This window comes from Bombina bombina, chromosome 6 (assembly GCF_027579735.1).
Source record: "Bombina bombina isolate aBomBom1 chromosome 6, aBomBom1.pri, whole genome shotgun sequence".
Classification (NCBI taxonomy): Eukaryota; Metazoa; Chordata; class Amphibia; order Anura; family Bombinatoridae; genus Bombina; species Bombina bombina.
The window spans coordinates 15,163,366-15,186,080 of record NC_069504.1 but is presented as its reverse complement, the minus strand read 5'-3'; the positions used below and the strand labels follow the sequence as shown (position 1 = coordinate 15,186,080).

The following is a 22,715-nucleotide window of genomic DNA, read 5'->3' as shown; positions in this document are numbered from 1 at the left end:
GACATTTGCAGGGGCAGCAGCTCAGTGCTGTCATACAGTGACACTTGGGGACATTTGCAGATACAGGAGCTCAGTGCTCGCATACAGTGACACTTGGGGACATTTGCAGGTGCAGCAGCTCAGTGCTGTCATACAGTGACACTTGGGGACATTTGCAGATACAGGAGCTCAGTGCTCGCATACAGTGACACTTGGGGACATTTGCAGATACAGGAGCTCAGTGCTCGCATACAGTGACACTTGGGGACATTTGCAGGGGCAGCAGCTCAGTGGTCTCATACAGTGACACTTGGGGGCATTTGCAGACACAGGAGCTCAGTGCTCGCATACAGTGACACTTGGGGACATTTGCAGGGGCAGCAGCTCAGTGGTCTCATACAGTGACACTTGGGGGCATTTGCAGACACAGGAGCTCAGTGCTCGCATACAGTGACACTTGGGGACATTTGCAGGGGCAGCAGCTCAGTGCTCTCATACAGTGACACTTGTGGGCATTTGCAAGGGTGTAGAAGCTCAGTGCTCTCATACAGTGACACTTGGGGACATTTGCAGGGGCAGAAGCTCAGTGCTCTCTCATACAGTGATACTTGGGGACATTTGCAGGGGCAGCAGCTCACTGTTCTCATACAGTGACATTTGGGGACATTTGCAGTCACAGCAGCTCAGTGCTCTCATACAGTGACATTTGGGGACATTTGCAAGGGCAGCAGCTCAGTGCTGTCATACAGTGACACTTGGGGACATTTGCAGATACAGGAGCTCAGTGCTCGCATACAGTGACACTTGGGGACATTTGCAGGGGCAGCAGCTCAGTGCTCTCATACAGTGACACTTGGGGACATTTGCAGGAGTAGCAGCTCAGTGCTCTCATACAGTGACACTTGGGGACATTTGCAGGGGCAGCAGCTCAGTGCTCTCATACAGTGACACTTGCAGGAGTAGCAGCTCAGTGCTGTCATACACAGTGACATTTGCAAGTGTGTAGCAGCTCAGTGCTTTCATACAGTGACACTTGGGGACATTTGCAGGGGCAGCAGCTCAGTGCTCTCATACAGTGACACTTGGGGACATTTGCAGGAGTAGCAGCTCAGTGCTCTCATACAGTGACACTTGGGGACATTTGCAGGGGCAGCAGCTCAGTGCTCTCATACAGTGACACTTGCAGGAGTAGCAGCTCAGTGCTGTCATACACAGTGACATTTGCAAGTGTGTAGCAGCTCAGTGCTTTCATACAGTGACACTTGGGGACATTTGCAGGGGCAGCATTTCAGGGCTCTCATACAGTGACACTTTGGGACATTTGCAGGGGCAGCAGCTCAGTGCTCTCATACAATGACACTTGGGGACATATGCAGGGGCAGCAGCTCAGTGCTCTCATACAGTGGCACTTGCATTAGTAGAAGCTCAGTGCTGTCAAACACAGTGACACTTAGGGACATTTGCAAGGGTGTAGCAGCTCAGTGCTCTCATACAGTGACACTTGGGGACATTGGCAAGGGTGTAGCAGCTCAATGCTCTCATACAGTGACACTTACATTAGTAGAAACTCAGTGCTGTCATACACAGTGACACTTGGACTTTTGCAAGGGTGTAGCAGCTGGCAGCTCAGTGCTCTCATACAGTGACACTTGGGGACATTTGCAGGAGCAACATTTCAGTGCTCTCATACAGTGACACTTGGGGACATTTGCAGGAGCAACATTTCAGTGCTCTCATACAGTGACACTTGGGGACATTTGCAGGAGCAACATTTCAGTGCTCTCATACAGTGACACTTGGACATGTGCAAGGCAGGGCAGCAGTTCTCTTTAAGAACGTTCCAAAAAGGTTGTCATGGTAACAGGTATTTTGTTGGGGTCTGGTCACGTGACAGTTTACCGCCATCTTTCTACACCCATTAGTCGGCCATAGTGGTACACCTGCCAGCTGTATCCGGTATATAAATATGTGACACATGTAGTGAATAATCTGTAGATAAATGTGACATATGCAGCATTAGCCAATGGTTATGAGTTTATAACCCGAGACCTCTTGCGCGTATCACAGTAATTAGCCTCAGAACATGAACTTCAAGTTAAGGAAAACTGAGGCTGTATATTCCTGACATGCGCACACAGTGTAATATACACTTCCGGTTTGTACCGGATATCCGAAAGCGGCCATATTGCTACACTTCTACCGTAAACCGGAAGTTTCTGTTGCTGGAGGTATGTCCGGGTCTTCACATCACCCACGTCACTGGAAACTCCTGGAGCCTTAGCTGGATTGTAAATACAACATGGTGCTGTGTGAGACATGGTCCTGAGGGGAGAAGCCGGTGCTGTGAGGTACAGGGGGAGAGGCTGGTGCTGTGAGGTACAGGGGGAGAGGCTGGTGCTATGATGTACAGGGGGAGAGGCTGGTGCTGTGAGGTACTGGGGGGAGAGGCTGGTGCTGTGAGGTCCTGAGGGGAGAGGCTGGTGCTGTGAGGTACAGGGGGAGAGGCTGGTGCTGTGAGGTACAGGGGGAGAGGCTGGTGCTGTGAGGTACTGGGGGGGAGGCTGGTGCTGTGAGGTACTGGGGGGAGAGGCTGGTGCTGTGAGGTACTGGGGGGAGAGGCTGGTGCTGTGAGGTACGGGGGAGAGGCTGGTGCTGTGAGGTACTGGGGGGAGAAGCTGGTGCTGTGAGGTACCGGGGGAGAAGCTGGTGCTGTGAGGTACTGGGGGAGAGGCTGGTGCTATGATGTACAGGGGGAGAGGCTGGTGCTGTGAGGTACTGGGGGGAGAGGCTGGTGCTGTGAGGTACTGGGGGGAGAGGCTGGTGCTGTGAGGTACTGGGGGGGAGGCTGGTGCTGTGAGGTACTGGGGGGAGAGGCTGGTGCTGTGAGGTACTGGGGGGAGAGGCTGGTGCTGTGAGGTACTGGGGGGAGAGGCTGGTGCTGTGAGGTACTGGGGGGAGAGGCTGGTGCTGTGAGGTACTGGGGGAGAAGCTGGTGCTGTGAGGTACGGGGGAGAGGCTGGTGCTGTGAGGTACTGGGGGGAGAAGCTGGTGCTGTGAGGTACCGGGGGAGAAGCTGGTGCTGTGAGGTACCGGGGGAGAGGCTGGTGCTGTGAGGTACTGGGGGGAGAGGCTGGTGCTGTGAGGTACTGGGGGGAGAGGCTGGTGCTGTGAGGTACTGGGGGGGAGGCTGGTGCTGTGAGGTACTGGGGGGAGAGGCTGGTGCTGTGAGGTACTGGGGGGAGAGGCTGGTGCTGTGAGGTACTGGGGGGAGAGGCTGGTGCTGTGAGGTACTGGGGGGAGAGGCTGGTGCTGTGAGGTACTGGGGGAGAAGCTGGTGCTGTGAGGTACTGGGGGGAGAGGCTGGTGCTGTGAGGTACAGGGGGGAGAGGCTGGTGCTGTGAGGTACTGGGGGGGAGGCTGGTGCTGTGAGGTACTGGGGGGGAGGCTGGTGCTGTGAGGTACTGGGGGGAGGCTGGTGCTGTGAGGTACTGGGGGGAGGCTGGTGCTGTGAGGTACTGGGGGGAGAGGCTGGTGCTATGATGTACAGGGGGAGAGGCTGGTGCTGTGAGGTACAGGGGGGAGAGGCTGGTGCTGTGAGGTACAGGGGGGAGAGGCTGGTGCTGTGAGGTACAGGGGGGAGAGGCTGGTGCTGTGAGGTACAGGGGGGAGAGGCTGGTGCTGTGAGGTACTGGGGGAGAGGCTGGTGCTGTGAGGTACTGGGGGGAGAGGCTGGTGCTGTGAGGTACTGGGGGGAGAGGCTGGTGCTGTGAGGTACTGGGGGGAGAGGCTGGTGCTGTGAGGTACTGGGGGGAGAGGCTGGTGCTGTGAGGTACTGGGGGGAGAGGCTGGTGCTGTGAGGTACTGGGGGGAGAGGCTGGTGCTGTGAGGTACTGGGGGGAGAGGCTGGTGCTGTGAGGTACTGGGGGGAGAGGCTGGTGCTGTGAGGTACTGGGGGGAGAGGCTGGTGCTGTGAGGTACTGGGGGGAGAGGCTGGTGCTGTGAGGTACTGGGGGGAGAGGCTGGTGCTGTGAGGTACTGGGGGGAGAGGCTGGTGCTGTGAGGTACTGGGGGGAGAGGCTGGTGCTGTGAGGTACTGGGGGGAGATGCTGGTGCTGTGAGGTACTGGGGGGAGAGGCTGGTACTGGGGGGAGATGCTGGTGCTGTGAGGTACAGGGGGGAGAGGCTAGTGCTGTGAGGTACTGGGGGGAGATGCTGGTGCTGTGAGGTACTGGGGGGAGAGGCTGGTACTGGGGGGAGATGCTGGTGCTGTGAGGTACAGGGGGGAGAGGCTAGTGCTGTGAGGTACAGGGGGGAGAGGCTGGTGCTGTGAGGTACAGGGGGGAGAGGCTGGTGCTGTGAGGTACAGGGGGGAGAGGCTGGTGCTGTGAGGTACAGGGGGGAGAGGCTGGTGCTGTGAGGTACTGGGGGGGAGGCTGGTGCTGTGAGGTACTGGGGGGGAGGCTGGTGCTGTGAGGTACTGGGGGGAGAGGCTGGTGCTGTGAGGTACAGGGGGAGAAGCTGGTGCTGTGAGGTACCGGGGGAGATGCTGGTGCTGTGAGGTACTGGGGGGAGAGGCTGGTGCTGTGAGGTACTGGGGGGAGAGGCTGGTGCTGTGAGGTCCTGAGGGGAGAAGCCGGTGCTGTGAGGTACAGGGGGAGAGGCTGGTGCTGTGAGGTACAGGGGGAGAGGCTGGTGCTGTGAGGTACAGGGGGGGAGGCTGGTGCTGTGAGGTACTGGGGGGAGAGGCTGGTGCTGTGAGGTACTGGGGGGAGAGGCTGGTGCTGTGAGGTACTGGGGGGAGAGGCTGGTGCTGTGAGGTACTGGGGGGAGATGCTGGTGCTGTGAGGTACTGGGGGGAGAGGCTGGTACTGGGGGGAGATGCTGGTGCTGTGAGGTACAGGGGGGAGAGGCTAGTGCTGTGAGGTACTGGGGGGAGATGCTGGTGCTGTGAGGTACTGGGGGGAGAGGCTGGTACTGGGGGGAGATGCTGGTGCTGTGAGGTACAGGGGGGAGAGGCTAGTGCTGTGAGGTACAGGGGGGAGAGGCTGGTGCTGTGAGGTACAGGGGGGAGAGGCTGGTGCTGTGAGGTACAGGGGGGAGAGGCTGGTGCTGTGAGGTACTGGGGGGGAGGCTGGTGCTGTGAGGTACTGGGGGGGAGGCTGGTGCTGTGAGGTACTGGGGGGAGAGGCTGGTGCTGTGAGGTACAGGGGGAGAAGCTGGTGCTGTGAGGTACCGGGGGAGATGCTGGTGCTGTGAGGTACTGGGGGGAGAGGCTGGTGCTGTGAGGTACTGGGGGGAGAGGCTGGTGCTGTGAGGTCCTGAGGGGAGAAGCCGGTGCTGTGAGGTACAGGGGGAGAGGCTGGTGCTGTGAGGTACAGGGGGAGAGGCTGGTGCTGTGAGGTACTGGGGGGGAGGCTGGTGCTGTGAGGTACTGGGGGGAGAGGCTGGTGCTGTGAGGTACTGGGGGGAGAGGCTGGTGCTGTGAGGTACTGGGGGGAGAGGCTGGTGCTGTGAGGTACTGGGGGGAGAGGCTGGTGCTGTGAGGTACTGGGGGAGAAGCTGGTGCTGTGAGGTACTGGGGGGAGAGGCTGGTGCTGTGAGGTACTGGGGGGAGAGGCTGGTGCTGTGAGGTACTGGGGGGAGAGGCTGGTGCTGTGAGGTACTGGGGGGGAGGCTGGTGCTGTGAGGTACTGGGGGGGAGGCTGGTGCTGTGAGGTACTGGGGGGAGGCTGGTGCTGTGAGGTACTGGGGGGGAGGCTGGTGCTGTGAGGTACTGGGGGGGAGGCTGGTGCTGTGAGGTACTGGGGGGGAGGCTGGTGCTGTGAGGTACTGGGGGGAGATGCTGGTGCTGTGAGGTACTGGGGGGAGATGCTGGTGCTGTGAGGTACTGGGGGGAGATGCTGGTGCTGTGAGGTACTGGGGGGAGATGCTGGTGCTGTGAGGTACTGGGGGAGAAGCTGGTGCTGTGAGGTACTGGGGGGAGAGGCTGGTGCTGTGAGGTACTGGGGGGAGAGGCTGGTGCTGTGAGGTACCGGGGGAGAAGCTGGTGCTGTGAGGTACCGGGGGAGAGGCTGGTGCTGTGAGGTACCGGGGGAGAAGCTGGTGCTGTGAGGTACCGGGGGAGAGGCTGGTGCTGTGAGGTACTGGGGGGAGATGCTGGTGCTGTGAGTTACTGGGGGGAGATGCTGGTGCTGTGAGGTACTGGGGGAGAAGCTGGTGCTGTGAGGTACTGGTGGGAGAGGCTGGTGCTGTGAGGTACTGGGGGGAGAGGCTGGTGCTGTGAGGTACCGGGGGAGAAGCTGGTGCTGTGAGGTACCGGGGGAGAAGCTGGTGCTGTGAGGTACCGGGGGGAGAGATATAATACAAAGTGAAATCAGAGGCGCCCTCAAATACTAGCTGCAAGTATATTGCTAGTATTGATGTGATATGCACTGCAACAAAGTGATAATTGTGAGACCTGTCACTAATTGCTATGATATGTATCTATGCAATACAACGTGTATATACACAATATAACAACCTATATAAATATATATAAATTGATAGAAGACAAAGGAATTGATAAATATATAATATACTACAATGATATGACTATCTCTTAATAAGTTGTAACAAAGATAGTCCACACTCTAAGAGATATTTTGCAAATCTCCAGGCAGCAGACTCATTCCAGATCGATGTTGGCAGTCACAGGTTCTGTTAAAAAGAAAGAGAAGAGGCGCCAAATGGTGTGTATCGTTTAAACTTCAGCAGGCCAAAGCCCCCAAATGAATCTTACTTACAAAATTTCCAGCACTTGAGAAGTGCCACAAATGCCTTCTGAACTGTTAGCAGCCGTCCAGCTAGCTGTTTTTACCAGTATTGCTTCAATAATATGCTGTGTAAAACAAAAAACACAAAAGAGCCACAATAGTGTATATCAGTGTGATCACTATCTAAAGCGCAAATGTTGAAATGTACTCACAGGATATGGGGCACTTGAGAAGTGCCACAAAGACCTCCTGGACACGTATCAGCTGTCCAGATCACTGCGTTCACCGGTATTCCTCTGGGCTAAATTGTTCAAGTCACAATGGCTCCAAAAAAGCACCTTGGGATTGCTTTCAGCTAGGTATAAATATCAGTGCATAAATGGCCAATAAAATAAAATGCCAAAAATGTCGTGCTACTCGTATAATAAAAAAATGTTTATTAAAAACAATGTTACACAACGCGTTTCCCGGTTTCTATAACCGCTTCCTCAGGTGTATATTTAGATACAGAGTAGCAAAGTTTTATAGCCCTTGTCGGCGTCTACCCCGACACAGGGCGCATGCGTGAGCAACTTTAGGTCCATTAGCCAATCAGTGCCTTCGAAAAACTTGCTGAAAAGTGATAGGTTACTATCAAGGGGCTTGGTTTGTCATGCCTCAAACTATCGTATGTATAGAGAAAAACATCAATACCCGATGTGTATTTATGGGGTTTAAAGTTTTAAATAAACACATCATGCGTGTCATTGATTCTAAGTGTTACCTAGGATGTATATTTGCCCCATTTTCAGTGTTTTTCGAAGTTATTGAGACCGAACTCAAGATCGTTGTTCATGCATTTACAAATGATGGATACAATAATGGATCTATTCATTGCTCTATATTACGTATATATAAAAAAATCTCTAAATACATGTTCTAAATCAATATTAAATAATTGACATAGAACATAAATATTCCACGTTATCATTATACAGTGTGTAAACAGATCACATTATCTACACCGTATAACACATCTAAAATATAAAGAATATATAATAATAAAAATGTAAAAAACCTAAAGTAATAAACCAATATGTATCTATTAATGTAGTATGATATACATATCTTATGTTAGCAAGAACTCATGATAGATTTTGTAATACTAGACAATATATATATATATATATATATTTTGATAATATATTAAATCCAGTTTAGTTACAAATGTTCTTGTCAATGAAGATTACCTCATTTACAAGTCAAGTGTAATTCTATATTTGTAAATAATCTGAAAATCAATTTAAAATCAATTAAACGCGGCCATGTCTATACTTTCATTTAAGCCATGTGGTGTAAGAGTCTTAAGTTTCCAGATCCAAAATGTCTCTCTCTGTCTAAGGTGGATCAGCCTATTTCTACCCCATTTGGGAGCAATGAATTCCAAAGGAAAAATATTAAAGATATCTGTTTGTCCATCATGACAGTTAATACTATGTCGTGGGACACTATGGTTCATAATCCCATTTTTTATGTTTCTGTTGTGTTCCCCCCATCTTTTCTTTAGGGGTCTTGAGGACCTACCGATATATTGAATCCCACATTGGCATTCAAGGAGATATACCACATAACTAGAGTCACAAGTGAATCTAGAGTTTATCTCAAATTCTTCCTTTGTGGATAAAGATTGAAATTTTAACCTACTTCCTGATGTATAGCTGCAAAGGCCACAATTAGGTCGATTGCACTTGAAAAAACCCCTTTTTCCAATAGGCCAGTTATCCTTAATTGTTTCTGTATTCCTCCCTTTAGTATATTTGTTCATTACCACCTTACTCGGAGCTAAGCTGAAAATAAAAATATTGGAGATAAAGAATCTTGCAATGTAGAGTCTAAGCCTAATAATTTAAGATTTATTACTAAATTTACCAGTAACCACAGTAAAATTAAACACATTCTACACAAACACTGGTACATTTTACGCAATGATTGTATTCTTAAAAATATTTTGGATGAAGTCCCCATATGCACTTTCAAGAGAGCTCCAACTCTAAAAAATAAATTAGCTCCGAGTAAGGTGGTAATGAACAAATATACTAAAGGGAGGAATACAGAAACAATTAAGGATAACTGGCCTATTGGAAAAAGGGTTTTTTTCAAGTGCAATCGACCTAATTGTGGCCTTTGCAGCTATACATCAGGAAGTAGGTTAAAATTTCAATCTTTTTCCACAAAGGAAGAATTTGAGATAAACTCTAGATTCACTTGTGACTCTAGTTATGTGGTATATCTCCTTGAATGCCAATGTGGGATTCAATATATCGGTAGGTCCTCAAGACCCCTAAAGAAAAGATGGGGGGAACACAACAGAAACATAAAAAATGGGATTATGAACCATAGTGTCCCACAACATAGTATTAACTGTCATGATGGACAAACAGATATCTTTAATATTTTTCCTTTGGAATTCATTGCTCCCAAATGGGGTAGAAATAGGCTGATCCACCTTAGACAGAGAGAGACATTTTGGATCTGGAAACTTAAGACTCTTACACCACATGGCTTAAATGAAAGTATAGACATGGCCGCGTTTAATTGATTTTAAATTGATTTTCAGATTATTTACAAATATAGAATTACACTTGACTTGTAAATGAGGTAATCTTCATTGACAAGAACATTTGTAACTAAACTGGATTTAATATATTATCAAAATATATATATATATATATATATATATATATATATATATATATATATATATATATATATATATATATATATATAGTCTAGTATTACAAAATCTATCATGAGTTCTTGCTAACATAAGATATGTATATCATACTACATTAATAGATACATATTGGTTTTTTACTTTAGGTTTTTTACATTTTTATTATTATATATTCTTTATATTTTAGATGTGTTATACGGTGTAGATAATGTGATCTGTTTACACACTGTATAATGATAACGTGGAATATTTATGTTCTATGTCAATTATTTAATATTGATTTAGAACATGTATTTAGAGATTTTTTTATATATACGTAATATAGAGCAATGAATAGATCCATTATTGTATCCATCATTTGTAAATGCATGAACAACGATCTTGAGTTCGGTCTCAATAACTTCGAAAAACACTGAAAATGGGGCAAATATACATCCTAGGTAACACTTAGAATCAATGACACGCATGATGTGTTTATTTAAAACTTTAAACCCCATAAATACACATCGGGTATTGATGTTTTTCTCTATACATACGATAGTTAGAGGCATGACAAACCAAGCCCCTTGATAGTAACCTATCACTTTTCAGCAAGTTTTTCGAAGGCACTGATTGGCTAATGGACCTAAAGTTGCTCACGCATGCGCCCTGTGTCGGGGTAGACGCCGACAAGGGCTATAAAACTTTGCTACTCTGTATCTAAATATACACCTGAGGAAGCGGTTATAGAAACCGGGAAACGCGTTGTGTAACATTGTTTTTAATAAACACATTTTTTATTATACGAGTAGCACGGCATTTTTGGCATTTTATTTTATTGGCCATTTATGCACTGATATTTATACCTAGCTGAAAGCAATCCCAAGGTGCTTTTTTGGAGCCATTGTGACTTGAACAATTTAGCCCAGAGGAATACCGGTGAACGCAGTGATCTGGACAGCTGATAAGTGTCCAGGAGGTCTTTGTGGCACTTCTCAAGTGCCCCATATCCTGTGAGTACAATTCAACATTTGCGCTTTAGATAGTGATCACACTGATATACACTATTGTGGCTCTTTTGTGTTTTTTGATTTACACAGCACAATATTGAAGCAATACTGGTAAAAACAGCTAGCTGGACGGCTGCTAACAGTTCAGAAGGCATTTGTGGCACTTCTCAAGTGCTGGAAATTTTGTAAGTAAGATTCATTTGGGGGCTTTGGCCTGCTGAAGTTTAAACGATACACACCATTTGGCGCCTCTTCTCTTTCTTTTTTACTGGGGGGAGAGGCTGGTGGAGAGGCTGGTGCCGTGAGGTACTGGGGGAGAAGCTGGTGCCGTGAGGTACTGGGGGAGAAGCTGGTGCCGTGAGGGGCTGAGGCTGGGGCTGGGGGGAGAGGCTGGTGCCGTGAGGTACTAGGGGAGAACTTATGAGAGGGGAAGTGTGACAGACTCCGGCTACCCCGACTGGGTAGTTCTGCGAAGACCATCTTCCTGGAACTTGTAGCTATAGATCGGAGAAAAGCCAGAGCACACTCAAATAATCAGACAAAGCTAGTATTCAGGTGAAACACAAACAGATTTTATTGTAAAACACACACTTATATACCCATAGCTCATCATAAGGGTCTTATCTGACCCCCAGATCTCTCGCCATTCCCACCCCTTCAGACAGACTTGTGCTGCCCATAGCAGACATAGTCCCATACAGTACCTGTGATACAGAGGTGGTGGTTTCGGGGTGATCCTGAGGGAGCGGCGGCTATTCCCGGGTACCTATGGAGAGCTCCAGGCCCCAAGGTGTTCCAGTCCAAAAAGCAACATAATCTGTCACTGGGGGCTGGAGCGGCAGTGGATCAAAGGTACACCGGGTAAGCGCTAGTTGAGTAGGGGTTGTATGTTGGTCCGAAACTTCAAGTTCCCAAGGTAGCTTCCTTCTGGCAATCACCCCATCTCTTGCCCTCCCTAGTTTGTACCAATCCCCAAAAGAGCAGAGCTCTGGGGCAAAGGGCCGCTGGAGCGACTTTGGGTAGAGGTTAGCGGGTAGCCGGAGTGGTGTGGCCGGTCGGTAGTTCCAGGAGCCCGGCCAGCCGGAAAGGGGTTAGGCGGTCAGCGATTGGCTCTTCCATGAGGAGGTACAAATAGGGAAACAGGAAGAGTTTGGGAGATCCCGTAAGCCATGAAAAAGGCCAAAACCTGTGTGAAAAGGAGTGAGCCAGGTAGTAGGGGGTCGCCTTAGCATCCCGCTATCTGTGACAGTGCTCCACCCCTGAAAAGTCCGGCAGACAAGGGTAGCTCCACACACAGGTCGGCCTGGGGCTGTCTGGGTAGCTATTCCAACTCAGTTTGCCGGGAAAGTCCATCAGCATTCCTGTTGCGCTTCCCTGGCCGCTATTGAATAGTGAAGTTAAAGGGCTGCGAGGCTAAGCTCCAACGCAACAGGCGTCCATTGTCCCCAGAAACTGTGTTGAGCCAGACCCAGGGGGTTGTGGTCCGTTGGAACGGTATAGGCCCTTCCATATAGATATGGTTGTAGTTTAAGGGCCCACACCAGGGCCAGGCATTCTTTCTCCACCGCCGGGTAGCCTATTTCTCAGGGCAATAGCTTCCTACTGATATAGGCTACGGGGTGTTCATGGCCCTCCTCATCCACATGGCTCAGCACTGCTCCCAACCTGTACATGGAGGCATCTGTATAAACACAAAAATGTTTGGATGGGTTCGGAGCGGCCAGTATAGGGGCAGAAGTTAGCTCTGTTTTAAGACTTTGGAAGGTGGACTCACACTCGGGGGACCACAGGACCCGTCGGGGCAACTGTTTTTTGGTCAGGAGTTTGGCCAGGGCACTGCAGTTGGGGACAAACTTGCGGTAGTACCCTGCCATCCCTAGAAAAGCTAAGACCTGGGTTAGACCTTGGTTTTGGGGGTTGGCCAGTTTGCGACAGCCTCAATCTTGGCCGGCTCTGGCTGCTGCTTCTCGCAGCCTACTCGGTGCCCAAGGTACTGGAGCTCAGAGCGCCCTACCATACATTTGTCCGGTTTAAGTGTCAGACCTGCAGCCTTGATCCAGAACGGTACCTAGATGGACTAAATGATCTTCCCAGGTATCGCTGTAGACCGCAATCTCGTCCAGGTATGCACAGACATAATCCTGGAGGCGATCTACCATCCTCTGGAAGGTTGCCGGAGCATTCTTCATCCCAAATGGCATGATCTTACCCCTTAGAGTGCTAAGCACTTTCCCACCTGGGTGCTAAGATTTTTTTTAATGTTTTTTTTTTTTTTGTTTTGTTTGTTTTTTTGAACATTTATTTTTTAAACGTTTTTTATTTTTTTTCAGACCCCCAAGACTCAAACTGTTGGTGATTACCTTTTCAATGGTGGGTCTTGGTGGGTCTGTAGCCTGCTCCTATACTTTAGCATTGTTAAATGTAAATAAAGTTACACAGTGACGTCATCACGTTATTGCGCGTGACGTCGCCACGCAAACCGGGAAGCCCCGGCGATGCCTGTCACTCTACAGGCACGATCGCCGGGTAGGAGCGGGTGGGAGCCCCCAGATCTCCCTCAAGGTGGGAGAGTGCTAGTGACGGCTCAGAGCCATCATTGGCACTCAAAGGGTTAAACTGGTATAGGCCGAATGGGGCGATGAATGCCGACTTCAGAATAGATTTCGGATCCAGGGGGATTTGCCAGTACCCCTTGCAGAGGTCTAGGGTGGTTAGGTAGTTGCCGCGGGCGAAGCGGTCTAGGTGGTCATCTACCTGAAGCATAGGGTAGGCATCAGTCCTGGTTCTGTCGTTGAGCCTACGGTAGTCTTTGCAGAACCAGGTGGTCCCGTCCCGTTTGGATACCAGCACCACGGGGGAGGCCCAGGGACTGTTGGACAGCTCATTGACGCCTGTGTCCAGCATCTCCCTGAGCTCGTTGCACCTATTTTCTCTAACTGATTTGGAGACCCGGTACGCCGGCTGCCGCAGGGCTGCCTGTCTCGGGGTCTCCACTCGGTGCACCACTACTGTAGTGTACCCAGGGTCAGTGGAGAACATGTCTCGTCGTTTCTATAGCACCTGTCTGACTTGCTCCCTCTGCCTAGTCCCTAGCCTCTCGTCTAGCTTTATGTCCCCTACGCCTGTGAGCACCCTATTCTACTTAGGTAGCTCCGGCATGAGGAGACTTTCTGAGTCCTCCATAGCCAGAGCATATATGACGGCTATCTCCTCTGGCCTCTCCTGGTATGCCTTCAGCATGTTCACATGAAAGGTCCGGTGGACCCGGTCATCCGAGCATTTGGCTACCAGGTAGGTTTTGTCACACAGCTGCTCTACTACTCGATAGGGTCCCTGCCAGGATGCCTGTAGCTTGTCCGTCTTGACAGGCTTCAGGGCCCCAGGACATTCTGCCCTACGTCCAAGGTGCGGTTACGAGCATTCCTGACATACCACCGCTTCTGCCTACCTTGAGCGACTTGAAGATTCTCTCGCACCCTATCGTCGATGTCCTTCAGTCGGTCACTGAACTCCAGGACGTGCCCCACAATGGAGTGTCCTTCCTCCCCAACTGATCCTTCCCAGTGGGCTCTAAGTGGGTCTAGGGGCCCCCTTACCCTCCGGCCATACACTAACTCAGTGTGAGAACCCAGTGGATTCCTGGGGCACCTCTCTCTGTATGTGAACAGGTGGTGCGGCAGGTATGTTTCCCAATCTTTGTGAGAGGCCGAGAACGTCCTAAGCAGCTGCTTCATGGTCTTGTTTAAACCTCTCGAACAGCCCATTAGTCTTTTGGGTGGTATGGAGAGCTCGACAGGGGTCTTATCCCGCAAAGCCTCCATAGCTGCTGAGTGAGCTCAGCAGTGAACTGGGTTCCTTGGTCTGAGATCACTTCCCGGGGGAAACCCACCCTGGCAAATATCCAGAGCAGCACACCGGCCACTGTCTCTGCATGGATATTGGCCAGGGGGATTGCCTCCGGGTGGCATAATCTACCACAGTCAGTATATATTTTTTCCCTGAGGGGCTGGGACAGGGCAAGGGACCAACAATGTCAACAGCTACTCTGCTGAAGGGTTCGTCAATTATGGGAAGGGGGTGCAGGGAGGCTTTAGAATGGTCCCCTGTCTTGTCTACTCTCTGGCAAGCGTCACAGGTCCGGCAATACTGCCTAACATCCCCTGTGACCCCGGGCCAGAAGAAGGTCTTAGTCGGTGACGCGTCCTAGTGATTGTCATGCTGTCAGGGTTTTTTCCCTGTTTTGTTTGCCATGTGCTGCTGGCAGCCATTTTACTCGCCTCTCTTGCTGATTCTGGTGTATACTGTGTGATGCTGCTCATTTCCTGCACTTCCTTTTATGGCCAGACTGGTGTACATCATCCGTGTGAGAAAGGATGCAGTCTCAGAATTGTGATGTCATCACTTATTATTTAAAGGGCCTCTGTTCAGTATGCTTTGCCCTTGCGTTGTCTCAGACCTGTTTGTGAGAGCTCCTGTGTATTATCTGGCTGTCTGACGTCCCTCCTGGTTAGTGATCCCTGGCTTGTTCCTGACTCTGCTGTTCTCCTTGTTCCTGATTCCGGCTCGTCTGACTACTCGCTTTGGCTCCTGACTCGGCTCGTCTGACTACCAGCTCTGGTTTTGATTCCTGGTTATTTGACTTGTGGACTTTTTATTATTTTTTGCTATTAATAAAGGTGTGATTATTTTTGCACTTCTTGTCTCAGTCTGATTCCTGGCACCCTGACACATGCCCCCATGGGGTCTTGAACTCTGGTCTCTAATGTTGTATCCCAGTGACTTTTCACTGAGCTACCAGAGGGTTTTATTTGTGGATGCTTTTTTTTTTTTTTTTTTTTTTTTTTTTCTGCTTTCTCTCTCTGGCTCCACCTCTTATCAGTTGTTGGTAATGTGCAATTACCAACAGACTATTTAAACCTTCCTTGCTAATCAGTCTTGGCCCTGACATTGAGTTCTCTCAGTCTGTGCCTCTGTGGAAGAAGAATCTTTTTGCTGTTTACTTTCTGGTTTTGACCTCCGCTTGTTCCTGATTTGTGTGATAAACTAGGGATTAGACCAAGCGCCTCGGATGTAACCTCTTAGCTTTGTACAGAGGCCTCCTAGCCGGCCAGATAAAGAGTGATGTGCAAAGCGCCTAAATAAAGGCTGAGGTAACTGTGGGTGAGGATGGTCCCTAACCGGACAGGGAAAATCTCTGAGGGAGCTAGTAGTGTCTGGTTAAAATTATATTATATTATATTATTTATTACAATAAAAATCGCAATAAAAACACAATAGAATTACAATTAAATTACAATAAAGAATAAAAACACAGATAATAACAGGGGAAGTTACACACTAGTAAAATTATGGATCCATAATATCTAAGTACAAACAACTTGATAGATTGATAAAGTAAATTTGCAATAAGGATATCCAGAGAACGTGGATGTACAATAATAATACTAATAACAATAGTAAGGAGAATAATGGTAAGGTACCAAAGTCCAGCAGTGTCCAAATAAAGGTAATACAATTAATGTCCAAAACAATCAGTGTCCATAAATGAATCAACAATCCAATCCTGTGTGGAGCAAAAAACTGTGCAGACTGTAGAAAAATGCAGTAAAAATGTAATCAAAAGTGCAGTTGAAAGTGTGATAAAAGAAAAAACAAAAAATCAAAAGTCCAATGTGTGTCAGTGATGAAAAATATGACAATGCGAAAATAGAAAAAGAAGTGTAGTGGAATGACAATTTTAAGTGGTAGTTAGATGGGGGTAGTCCTCCAAGAGAATCCTAGGAGTGTTTTTATCTTCCTATACGTTTCTGAGTGTCCTAAAAAAATATTTAAGAATTATAGTGTAGATTGTACAAATGAAGTAGAAAATATTGGAAATGTGCTTACCAGCTGTGTCGACGCGTTTCGGCCTGTACAAGGCCTTTTTCAAGACAATGACACCACTTATCAGTTGTTGGTTGTAGCAGAGAGGCAGTAGGATCTGTAATATATTTTGGGTAGGCAGAGACAAGCAAGTAACTACTCTTGGTAATTGTAGCAGATAGGCAGTAGGATCTGTAATATCTTTTGGGTAAGCAGAGACAAGCAAGTAACTACTCTTGGTAATTGTAATAATAACCCCTTTCCACCAAGAACTAGACGACACATAGCTTGGGAGTCAACAACAACTTATTCTACAACTGGAAAAACAAACACTTTTTAAAAACAGTCTCCCCTACAAGGGGTTTCCCAACTGAAACAGCAGGGAGTTTAAACAGTAACATACAGTTTAACATACATTTTTTTTTTTTAAATAAATATTTTTATTGAGGCAATAAAAGACAGAGTTACAAACACAAATTGAAGGACAACATCTCAGGCACTAATACAGAACAGTAATTACACACCATAAACAAGTGTTAATAGAATATAAATTGAACAGTGGTGTTGACCTTCATAGTAGCCTCAGTTTTTGGATAGTGAAACACTCTGGCGTCAACAATGTAAGATAGATCCACGTAAGGGATCGGATAGCTGGAACTTATCGGAAGACAAAGTTCTCAGCTTCAAGAGCTCACAATAAGAGTTAGAACAACCTAGAGCTTTACAAGATTCGAGTCATCTTAACTAAGCAATATATGAATTTTCAAACTTTAGAGCATGGCAGAACAAGTAAACCTAATGGTGAAATGGGAGACATAAAAAAAAAAAACCCCGAAGAACCTCTTCTAGGGGTGAGGAAGGGAAGGGCCAGAGGGGAGGAAAAGGAGTGAAGAGAAAAAAAAAAAAAAAAGGGAGGGGGGGTCCAGGGGACCATGGAGGAGTAATAACCAGGTCATCTGCAGTACAGACCGGTCCGAGGTGTTACAGAGCAGTCTTAGCTCCAGCTGGTCTAGTGGTTCGCCCAGGGGTATTTCTAACCTTTCTATGCTCGTCCCATAGGAACCAAATAGAGCAATAGAGGTCATAGCGACCCTCGACTCTCAGTGCGTATTCTTCCATTTTTTGAATGTAGTCTAGGGACTCCAGTACTGGGGCTAGTGTTAATAATGTGTTTTTTGTCCACTGCCTAGCTATAACAAGTTTTGCTGTCAGGAGAATTAACATACATTTTAACCATTAGCCTAAATAACAATTCCTGCATAGTTCATAAGTGGCGAGGTTTGCCACATTGGTAATGTGCAATTACCAACAGACTATTTAAACCTGCTTTGTTAATCAGTCGGCCCTGACATTGAGTTCTCTCAGTCTGTGCCTTTGTGGAAGAAGAATCTTTTTGCTGTTTACTTTCTGGTTTTGACCTCCGCTTGTTCCTGATTTGTGTGACCCTTTTGCCTTGAAGCCTGATTTTGGACTGACCTGCTGGATTTTCTACTTTGCCTGTTTTATGACCAAGCCTCCCGGATTTGCCTTGTACTGTATTTGTCAGAGAAATACCAACCCTGCTTTAAGCTGCAGTTCCTGTGTCCATCTATGCTGCAGTGCCTGAACTGCCAGGACCTATGTTAACCTCTTGCCTGCCTGGACTGCCAAGGCCTGTGTTTAACCTCTTGTCTGCCTGGACTGCTGTGACCTGCCATCGCTCATCCTCTTCTGTATTCTGTGTTCGTTATACTTGGCCTTGCAAGTATTCTGCCTCTATACCAGCTTCTGTATTTCTTATCAGTCATTATTCCTAAAAGTAAGAAGGCTACATTAGCCCCATTGAATAAACTTGAGCCTGTAACTGAATATACCTCTGCAAATGAGCTTCACTCCCCAGAACCAACACCAAGTGTAACAGTATGTCTGAGCTCGCACAAATGGTTCGGTACCTGTCTGTATTGTCAGACAAAATGACAACAATGATTAAGGTTATCCAAGAACTTTCTCAAGTATATTTAAAACTTCCTGACCAGATTTTTTCTTTTGTGAAACCTTTGGTCAAATATATTTCAGGCATTCCAACACAGTCATAAAGATTTTTTTTTCCAAAAGTTACTACAGTTTATTCTGTCTGAGCCTAACACCCTATCTGGACCAATTCCAGCGACATACGTTAAAACTGCCTTACACAGCAGCAATCCTCCTAAGGTGCTCCCTGTTGGTGAAAAGATCTGGAGGATTCAAGGAGTTTGTTTTTATCGTGGGTCTGCTAATCATGTAATTTATTTTTGTCCAGTTAGACCCCCTACACCAGTCAGCTCTGAGAAACAATCCTCTTCTGCTACATTATCATCTACTCTTAAGAGAATTTCTAAGACAAGATTATCCCAATTGAAATCTGGGAGCACTACTAAGGGAAGTGATTCTAGACTCACTGTCCAGAAATCTATGGTACCTGAGCAGAGTTCTTCAGCACCAAGGTCCAAACCTGATTTTCATGAACCCAGGAAAAAGACACATTGCACCAGACTCTTCAGTCCCTTGTCCTTCTGATACTAGCTTTGATTTGGGGGTACAGATTAAAAGACTGGTTCAAACTATGCCTGATAGCATTAAACAAGGTACAGAGTACAGTGCTATCTACGTACCTCATTCCTACTCCATCATTGAGGAGTTCTGTGAGTCAGAACAAATAACTCCTCAAACTGCTGTATGGAGAGAGGGTCCATCTAAACTTGTCATTGTAAGAGTTTGATTTGAGTAAATAAAAATATAGGTTTTGTAGCAATATTTGATACCAGAGGTTAATAATGAATCAATGGGTTAATTAATACTGCAGTTAATACAGACGTATTCTCAGTTTCCAGCAACACCTGAGAACAGCTAAGGAATGAAATTATCCTGATTAAACAAAAAAGCAGGATAAGTGAATGACTTAGTATCTTTTAAAATGTAGATACAATGTTTCTTTCTAACTTTAATGTTGCTGTAAGATGAGGCAGTCCAAAGATTATTGTAATCAAAAGGCAAATATATACAAGAAGCAGATATAACGATCCAGTTTGTGCAAAATGTTTCCAAGAAGGATAGTTATTAAATGTTTAGACAAATCCTTTAGTTAGAGAAATTTATACAGTTCCTTTACTTAAGGTTGAAATAAGCGGTTTAGTTTGAATGAGTAACAAACTTTACTTCAGTTTGAAACAATTAATTATTAGCAAGATATTCAATGCAGACAAATAATAATAGCACAGTTCATTGTGTGAAATGAAAATACTTGCGGTCAGTTGCAGTCCATGGAAAAGCAGGTAACAAACAGCTGCTGTGAGAGCTTTACACAGAAAGGATCCGGATTGACTTTAGAGTGAAAATGCTTCTGAGTAGCAGAAGGAGATTCAGTGATTGATCAGCTGTGACAGGAGCGAGCTGCACTTAGTGCTATGGCGCGGTCGGGCCGGGCTGTGACTATACAGCTGGCCCGATGCGCTGACTAAATATTACAGACCCGCTCAGCAGAGAGCGGGTCTGTAAAAGCGCCATAATTTTTACATATTAAAAGGTAAAAAAGGGTTTTAGAACTATAGCACTTAAATAATGTTATATAATTCTGCACTAACATTATTTTTAAGGTTTACTGTCCCTTTAACTGTTGCAAAACTGTAAGATCAGAGACCTCAAAACTGGAGAATTTCAAGGCAAATGCTTTGTGGTTTTGCAAGATCAAAGATCTCTACAAGAGGTATTAACTATTGATGGTATCACACTCCAGGATAGGAATATTTGCATCAGTGAGATTAACTCAGACACATATCTTGAAGTCACTCAAGGTCAGGAAAATACAATGCCAACTACTACTTTACCTGTTTCTTCTGCCAGTCTGTGATGCTTCAGGAGACTCTTCCTACAGGATGTATCAAAGCCTCTGACGGAGCCATCATCTGCTTTTGAAGACCAACAAGTCTATGAGAAAGCTAAAGCCGCCCAGAGTTCAGCCTTGGGAAGGGGGTACTGTCATGCCTCCATGGGGTCTTGAACTCTGGTCTCTCATGTTGTATCCCAGTGACTTTCCACTGAGCCACCAGAAGGTTTTATTTGTGGATGCTTTTTCCTTTTTGTTTTCTACTTTCTCTCTCTGGCTCCACCTCTTGTCAGCTGTTGGTAATGTGCAATTACCAACAGACTATTTAAACCTACCTGGCTAATCAGTCTTGGCCATGACATTGAGTTTTCTCAGTCTATGCCTCTGTTTGTGGTAGAAGAATCCTTTTTGCTGTTTACTTTCTGGTTTTGACTTCAGCTTGTTCCTGATTCTGTTTGTGTGACCCTTTTGCCTTGAAGCCTGATTTTGGACTGACCTGCTGGATTTTCTACCTTGCCTGTTTTATGACCAAACCTCTGGATTTGCCTTGTACTGTATTTGCTAGAGAAATACCAACCCTGCAAGTTTGCTGCTTTAAGCTGCAGCTCCTGTGGCCATCGTTGCTGCAGTGCCTGAACTGCCAGGACCTGTGTTTAACCTCTTGCCTGCCTGAACTGCTTTGACCTGCCATCACCCAGCCTCTGCTGTATTCTGTGTTCAAGTTATCCTTATACTTGGGCTTGCATGTATTCTGCCTCTATACCAGCTCCTGTATTTATTATCAGTCGTTATGCCTAAAAGTAAGAAGGCTACATTAGCCCCATTCAATAACATAGAGCCTGCAACTGAATATGCCTCTACAAATGAAATTCACTCCCCAGACCCAACACCAAGTGTGACAGTGATTCCTAGATGTCCTGCCAGGGGAATGCCGTACTTTTGTGGTACCACCAGCTGGTGCTTCGGCATCTGCCTGCCTCCCCCCCCCCCTTGGTAATCCTGTATAGGAGCCCTCCGATTCAAAACAGTCCACTCCAAGGCAATCTGGGTTGATCCCTGTCCGGGCACGCTAGAGAGCTAAGGTCGGGTCTCTCAATGTCTCCTGGGTGAAGTCGGTGGGGGATGCCCAGGAGATGTGGTCGGGGTAGAAGTCGGGACGTAGTGGCTTACCTGGGTCCCCAGATCGTGTGCGGTGGCCTGAAGTCTGGCTTGCTGGCGGGTGGTAACTGGGCAAGCATCAGTGGGGCTATCCCATATGAAGGAGGAGGCAAGGTGCCCCAGGTCGTTTCCCAGCAAGACCTCTGCGGATAAATGATTTATGACCCGTACTACCACATCTTGGGAGCCGGCACCTCAATCCAGGTGGACCTGTGCTGTAGGGATCTGGAGCACTTTACCCCCAGCCACATGTACTGTAATGGACGTCCGGTATGAGTTGGTAACCATGTGTGGCTGGACAAGGGTGACAGTGTCCCCGCAGTCCCTGGGCCTGCCGGCTGTTGATCCAGACAACCTGGCGGTGGGGCAGGCAGTTGTCTCCTTTTTCTTCTTGTACGGGGTCCACCTCATGTGTGAATGACCCCAAACTCTTCCTCTTCCCAGGCGGCGTGGTCAGCGGTACCCTCCGCCACCAAGCAATGATCAGAGGCCCTGGAGCCCCCAGCGGGTGTTCTTGTCCATTGATCCGGGGGCGAGTTGCTCGGGCAGTTGGACCGAACATGTCACACTTATAACATCTGATCCCCGTCTTCTGGGGTGGACTGGGCCCAGAGAAGTGAGGGGTAGCCTGCTCGGCTTGGGGGTACCGGGGAGCCACCGGTGGGTGAGCCGGAGCTGCAGTGCGAGTGACCTACCGGGGCGAGGTTTGGGTTGTACCTGATGTTGAGCATCCAGGAAGTGGATCAATTATCGTACCTCGGGCGGGGAGTGGCCAGTGTTCGAGATAAGTTGGGTGGCTTTAGCCAGGGTAGTTTCTTAGCAGCCTGTGAACCAATAGTGTAAGGAGCGGGTGAAACGGTGCGCCCACTCAGTGAAAGCCTGCCCCTCTTGCTTCCTTAGTTCTCAAAACTTCAGCCGGTGAGCCTCCCGGCATGATAGCATATCAGGCTAGGATGTGCTCCTTCACCCGGTCGTAGTTCCTCCTGTCCTTCAAGGGGATAGTTTCGAAGGCATACAAGGCCCTCCCTGATAGCTTCCCAATAAGGAGGGTTACTTGGTCGGCGCTGCCAACGCCCTGCAGTTCACATTGCATCTCAAACACTTGGAGGTATCTGTCGGTCTCCTCGAAAGCCTTGTGTGTAGCTTCTTTGGCAGGGGACAAAAGTAGTAAATGAGTACAGCACCTGTTGGTTCCTTAAAGTAGGTTTTAATTCTGTATGATGCCCGTGGAGAGAGGGTTACTGCCACCCTTACAGCAACATAGACAAATGGTATCCACAGCACCAATTAGGTAAAAGAAAATACCTTTATTTTCACATTACATGCATGATTAAGGCTGTGAAGGCCGAAACGTCGCATGCAATGTGAAAATAAAGGTATTTTCTTTTACCTAATTGGTGCTGTGGATACCATTTGTCTTC

General features: G+C 47.7%; 1 protein-coding gene across 4 annotated transcripts in view; it reads left to right on the top strand.

Moving 5' to 3' along the window:
- Window positions 1-2,190: 2,190 nt before the first annotated feature.
- GCC1 (GRIP and coiled-coil domain containing 1) overlaps window positions 2,191-22,715 on the top strand; it is a 127,967-nt gene continuing 107,442 nt past the window's right edge. Inside the window, exon 1 of one of the 4 annotated variants that reach the window (XM_053716319.1) lies at window positions 2,191-2,207. The gene's annotated coding sequence lies outside the window, so the exon portion shown is untranslated. Of the gene's footprint in view, window positions 2,328-5,299; window positions 5,324-22,715 lie in introns of those variants that run through there. The other 3 variants (XM_053716317.1, XM_053716320.1, XM_053716318.1) reach the window with 3 other exon arrangements.